Below are 7,229 nucleotides of genomic sequence, written 5' to 3'. Positions count from 1 at the left end.
TAGGCTATCCAACTATGTACTGGGACTTTGGGGAGGGGAAATAAAAAAAGGAAGATTGGCAACAGATGTTAGTTCAGGGCCAATCTTCCTCACACAAATAAAAGAACAAATGATTGGATGTTTAACTGAAAAGTATTCTTAGGATTGTTTGAGTGTAATAACAGGATATTAGTGTACCCTATAAATTGTTACAAAGTGATTTTTATCACAAAAATGATTAATGTCCCAGATAAGAGTTGGATACAAAATAAAAAGTTTTTGGCTAAGAATCTGCAATGTCAGCATTGACTGGCTTATCCTAACATTAACCAGTAATATATAATCTTCCAAAAATCAGTAAACCTAAATTTCAGTAAGTTAGAGAGCATATTATTTTGTTCATCACCATATTCCTAGTTCCTAGAAGTGTGTCTTGAGTAAATTCGTAGTAGCGGCTCAATAAGTTCTTGTTAAAAAAAAAAAAAAAGCTAAATTTACAACAATTTTAGAAATATGTCTGTACCAGTGATATTGAGTGATAGAGATATAGTGCTCACATGTGTAGAGGACAAAGGTGAATACATAATTTGGTGCACATCAAGAAATGTAGCTGTGAGATTGTCTTGTTCAGACTGTACCAGCCATTCTTTGATACATTAAGAAAGACTTTGTAATCTATTTGATTTCAGAAACTTTTTAACAATATGAGAAGAAATGATTTATTGGACTAGAGGAAAAAGGAAAGATTTACAGTGATGCTTTGGAGGAAAGGCTTGAAGGTTAAGATGACTGTAAACAAATGATTTTGCTGGGATGTCAGGGAGGAGAGTGAGTGGGTTAACCTTGAAAAATGGGATTATTCTACAAGTGTTAAGAGGAGAAAGAGGAAAATTGAAGGTAAAAAAGGAAAAGAAGACAAATATAATAATAAGCTTCTATTTTTCATTAGTGCCACAAGAAGCCTGACAAGCAAAGAGCGTTACTCCATTAAGGAGGGAGAAGGGTATTTAAAATAAGAAAGAAAAAAAATTTAAAAATCTAGACTTCTGCAGAATTTAAAGCAATACTCATAAATACAATGAGAGGTATTTTCTAAATAGGTTTTTAAAAGTATGTATTTGTCAGCCAGTTCTAATAATTCTTATTAAAATTAAATTTGCGTTGTACCAAGATATGGGATATTGTAGTTTTGTCCACCATCCAGGCATTTTTTATTAACAAACTGGTTTCTGTTATCTCTATCAAGGAATATGAACACACTCAAGTGATGTCTATTCATCAGGATGAAGTTAAAAAGATGTTTTATTACTCGTTTATTATTATTTTCTTGCTGGGAATTTTAACACTGTTTTGATACAGTGCATCCCAAATCTTTGTTTAAATTAAGTCATTATGTCAACAGCATAACTGCCAGTGGAGTACAATCTCTTAATTACGTTCCGTGAGACAGGGACCTTGTTTGTTCAACTCTCTATCCCTGGGGTCTAGAGTAGTGTTTGGCACACAATATTCTATAAATATTTGTTGAATGAATGGATAAAACTACAATGAATTTTAGCAAGTAGATGGACTCTAAACTTATCCTAATGTGATGTATTTGACCAATATCGTCTATTATAAAGTAAATTTATGAAAATACTAAAAATTTTCTTGGCATATCCATTTCTTCAAAATAAAATGCTAGAATATTATTTTGTTAAATTCGTCTAGCAGCTTTCTTTGACAAAGCTTGACTTTTGTCAAACATTTATGCTTCAATTTTTTAGATGTAGAAACCACAAGTTTTTAAGGACTTTCTCCTATTTCTTAACAGGACTAAAATAAAACCATAAGATACTGTAAGATTCCCAAGAGTTTCTTCAAATTTCAAATATCCAAATTCGCAACACTGTCTATCTTGAAAAATTTACAACTAAACTTAATCAGAGGAATTGAATAGATTTATCATATATCTGTCTTCCGTCAAGTTCACTGGTGATTTTTTTTAATTAAAGTAAGCTTTTAAGTTTTAGGAAAACCGATCAGACATTCCAGGACTTGAGTTTGCTTCCATTTAAAAAGTATTAAATGGTATAACAAATACATTGCAAAGGACATAATTATCTTCTCATCCGACCAGTTAATTTACCGCTTCTAAGAGTAGAGCTTAGGGAGAGTCATGTTACCCACGTGGTCAGGTTTCTTTTCTTCTTGTCCTTTCTCCTAACATGTTTCTGCTTAAATCAATTAGCTTTCTCCCTACCCAGCCTGGTTCTCATGAGTATGGGTGCCTAATGTTATCATTTTGCTATGAAAAGGTGGAACTTCATAGCAGTTCCTTGAATTCATTAACTTCAAATCCATTTAAATCAAATAACATACTTTAATCTGATACCTGGTAACGAGACAAAATTATTCCATACTTTTTTTTCTCTCACTCCCCTCGAATCAGCAGCGGCTATTGTCAAAGATAACAGCATATCCAGATATACTATTTACTTTGGTCAAAATTTCACTCATTGATAGATTTTATTTATGAGTCCTGCCCCCAAAGCAAAGTCTTGCTGGATTAAAATGTTTTAGATTTTTGGAAATAGAATCTACAAATTGGCTCATATTAGTTGTTTGGACCTTATCAAATATTGCTTTCCATTCTAAAATCTCAAACATGAACCTCCACACACACAAAAAGGATAGAGTTAATTTAATACATTTTCCTTCAGTTTAAGAGCTTTCTCTTTTGTGGAGCTATTCTTTTTCCTACTTTTGTGTGTCAGCAAAATAGAAATCAATTTAAATCTAAGTGATCAATATTCAGCTGGCCTGAATATTTTATTTCCTCTGTGGCCACATGCTATTATAATGTATAAGAATGTATGAATCTAGAAAATTAAATATAAGTAAATAATGGAGGATGGATGGGACAGTGCCTATGGATTGTAGTCTGCAAAATAAATACTACTGAGTTTAATGGAGAGAAAGTGGAAACCTCAAAATAAACATGTATGAAGGGCAGAAGATTTTCTACCAAAATGTAACACAGGTTTTCCACAATTATTTTGGCACCTAAATAATCTTCAAAAACATATACTTTCAATGCAGTTACATTTCTCCTAAAAAATAATCATGTAGATTACCTTGCATCTGTTTTTTTATCCCCTCCTCCTTCTGATTTGCATCTGTATGAGGCTCACTTCCTTGTCCTATTGAAAATTAGGTACTCTTGGGGGCCATGTTGGATCTCATGGATGACAGGGTTAAAAAGATTGAGAACCCTTGCCATAGAAAAAGCTTTATAATGTGAGGAGCCAAAATAAATGGTTGTAAAGGAATAAAATAATGTATCAGGTTCTTGATATTTCATCCTGGAGTCAGCTTCTTTTCACTTGCTGTTTTGGTTTCACAAATCCTGTGATAAACGCTATTATTGTTTTTAATCTCTTCAGGGAAAAAAAATATTTCACTAACCTAGTGGTAAGGAAACCAACCAAACTTGTTTTGTTTTGTTGACCCTGTATCTCACCTAAGACCATGTCTTTCGGTACAGAATGGTTCAGGACTATTGGTAGCATTATTCTCTCTTTCTCAGTAGAAGACAAAAGAAATTTCTCAAAGAGCCCTGGCCAGCAATGGTCATCATTTTTGATGGTAGAGACTTTATCTGGGAAGCACTTGAATAGGATAACTTTTCTTTTTTAACATGAGCTCTATTTTAAATTTAATAATTTATTTTAAAATTTTAAACAAAATAAAAATTAAACATAGAAAATTAAGAACACGTAGAAAAGTATAAAAATAAAATTAAAAATCTCATAATCCTTCCAGCTAAAGAACCATTGATAATATTATGGCATGGTCTTCCAATTATATATGAATCAATTATACCATGTATATATAATGCTTTTAAAAAGTAGTACTTTACAAGAAACGCAGTTTTGTAATCTGCTTTCTTTGTTTAACGTACCATGAGCATTTCCCCCATGTATTAATAATTCTTCTAAAACCATGATATAGTTATAGAATAGATTATTTAACCAATCTTGACTGGAGAGATATTTTGCTCTTGCAGATAAAACATTTTACAAAGCTAGAATGTCCAACACAAACTGAAGCCTAGCCTCATATTTGAGCTATCTGAGTCCTAAAGTTAGCGTTAAATCGGAAATCCAGTAGGGAAGTAAAAAATGAAACTCCAAGCGTGAAACAAAAAGCTGTGAAACAAAAGCGTGACAAAGAGCAAGAGCAAGCAAGGGGAAAGAGTTAGGAATCAGATATGTGCTGGGATTTCCTGGGAGTTTTCAGGTTCAAGTTAGAAATGTTACTTTGTCTACATATGTCTGTACTAAACTTCTGTTTAAGATGAGGGCCTCACTAATGTCAAGGCTGGAACTGAAGTAAAAAGGAAAGGATCCAGAGAGTGACCCCCTGACCTGTGGGTAGAGATTTGTTTAGATACTTGATGTGGCAATTTCAGGAGAACAAAAGGGAAGACAGCTCTGCCCCACCCTGTCTTCTCATAGGCTCCGGTGGAGAAGGCACGTCACTCTGGGGAGTGGACCAGGCCCCCAGAAGCAAGCATTGACCACAATACTGAGTGGGGTGGCTCAGGGTAGAGCTAAGAGGACGATTGTTCTAAGAAGTGTCCTTTAGTGGACAACGCGAGTCAGTAAGACCAATATTTCTGCTTATCTTACATGTTAGAGTAGCATTTCTAAGACTTCAGATCCCTGGTAGATCACCTTCATGATTTTTCCACATCTGCCCACCACCTGTGCTGTCATTAATATTTTTCTTTCAAATGACTTACATTTTTTTTACTTAAATATTTTATGTTAAGTAAAAAACATATCATGATTTTAATTGGAAAACAGAATCACTTACCACAAATGGAAATGGTAAGTGACCTCATGAATTCAATGAAAACAATCACACAACAAAAATAGTATTTAGTTAGGGCTAGATGCTGTTGCCTGCCAAAGACGCTTGAGCCTGAGGTCTGATTTCTGTCTGTTTAGGAAAAAAAGGGGGGGAGTGGGTAGGGAGGAATTAGCAAGTGTTAAAAATATTACCGGCAGACCCAGACGGCCCAAGGACTTCCTCAGAAGAACTGCAAGGGAACTGAATCACTTTCACTATGTGATTCAATGTTATTTATACTGTCTAGCTTCCTGTCTGGTAGTGTACACGCCTCTCTAGCAAACGCTGTGCTAAAGGGAGCTGCCCTCTGTAAAGGGGTAAGGAGAAGATCCCAATGTTGCCCTCAGGCCAACCTTAGGAGCTATTAGGAGTTGAGGAGTTACCATAAACCCTTATACTCTATAACTCAGTGATAGCCTGGACAGGGAATGCTCACATATCTTGTAAACTCTCCTATTATGGGCTGTATTATGCCCCCTCCAAAATTTGTATGTTGAAGTCCCACATCCCAGTGCCTTGAAATGTGACTATATTTGGAGATAGGGTGTTTAAAGAGGTAATTAAGTTAAAATGAGGTTATTAGGGTGGACCCTAATCCAATATGACTGGTATGCTTATAAGAAGAGAAGATTAGGACATACACACACACACACACACATACACACACACACGTAGAGGGAAGACCATGTGAAGACACAGGGAGATGACAGCCATCTACAAGCAAAGGAAAGAGGCCTCGGAAGAAACCAACCCTGCTCACACCTTGATCTTGGACTTCTAGCCTCCAGGACTGTGAGAAAATAAACCGTTGTTGAAGACATCCAGTCTGTGATACTTGGTACGGCAGCCCTAGCAAACTAACACATCTTCCGAGTGGGGCAAAATTGAGAGAAGAAAAATTATGTACAACTGTTTTGGCTTGTTTTCGGAAATGTTGCAAAGGCACTAATGTCTAGAGCACATGTGGAGACCTTTAGAATTTGGTTTCTTGGCTGGTAATGGGTATTTTTAAGGCTACTAAAGGACGTTATGTACAGAACAATATCCAGTAATATGTATAAGGCGTCTGCTCAAGTCAAATGATTAAAAGCAATCCTGTGTGTCATTGACATCGTGAGGTGTGTACTTCAAGGGAGGAAAGAGTCAAGTTAAAATGGAGCCATGAGTCTGATTGACAATGTTCTTAGAGGTGAGACTCTTGCCACAAGATACAATTGGAACTTATTCCAAAATGAGGCCCACATTAAATGATAAAACAAGCCATAAATCAGATAGTAATCAAGTTGTCTCCATCAACTGACAGCCACCTGTCCTAGTGTACAAACTAAAAACGTCTGACCCTGTCCACCCAGTGGGTCTAAGACCCAGTCTGGCCACTTTGAGGGGTAGCTTGACCCCTGAGGCTGCAGCAAGCTTCTGATATGGCACCTGGATCACCCCTCCAGGCAAATCTCCCTCTAGTTTCCTTGATGGCTGGTAGATTTGTCAGTAAGACAAATCGAAGACTTTTCTGTGTTCTCTTACTTCAACTTCCTTGAGAACTGAGACAGTGCACGATAGCAGAACATCAAAGAGATGCTACTGCATAAACTAGATGACCCCGTGATGTCAGGGAGAATCCTCTGACTCAGCAATGCCCTGTTCCCAGGGGGTATACACTTGTGCTGTAGCGCTTCGCTCAAATCTGTAATTATTTTAGTGGTTTGTCTTCAATTTTTTGTTGCTTGTCTCTCCTGATAAGCTCCATTGAGATCAGGAATTTTCTAGTTGACTACTTTATTCTTAGCATCTAGCAGGGTGCCTGACACACAGAATATGCTCAATAAGTATTTTCTGGAGTAACGAGTAAGAGCTAAGGGCATAGGCTATGAAGCTAGAGCAGCTAGATTCGAATTTCAGCTGTGCCATTCACTAGCTCCGTGACATTGGGCAAGTTATTTAACCTTCCTGAGTCTCAGTTTCTTCATCCGTAAAATGGCTATATCAATACCTACTGCATAGTGTGTTTTTAAGGATTCAATGAACTAGCATAGCACCTGGCACATAAGTGGCTAGTAAATATTAACATCATTATAATTATTAGTTCTAAGATAACAGAAAAAATGAATCTGTTTAATTGACAAAGAATGGACTGTTCAGGCAAAACTAGATTATGCAAATCACTGGCTTTATTACTACTTTTTTTTTTCTGTGTGCTGCATAAATTCCCATTTTCAAAAAAAATTCTGGGGGCTGGCCTGGTGGCACAGCGGTTAAGTTCACACGCTCTGCTTTGGTGGCCTGGGGTTTGCCAGTTCAGATCCTGGGTGCGGACCTACGCACCGCTTGTCAGGCTGTGCTGTGGCAGGCATCCC

The sequence above is a fragment of the Equus caballus genome, chromosome 14 (assembly GCF_041296265.1).
Source record: "Equus caballus isolate H_3958 breed thoroughbred chromosome 14, TB-T2T, whole genome shotgun sequence".
In the NCBI taxonomy this organism is placed as follows: domain Eukaryota; kingdom Metazoa; phylum Chordata; class Mammalia; order Perissodactyla; family Equidae; genus Equus; species Equus caballus.
The sequence above is the reverse complement of the archived record's forward strand: the minus strand, read 5'-3'. Positions refer to the sequence as shown.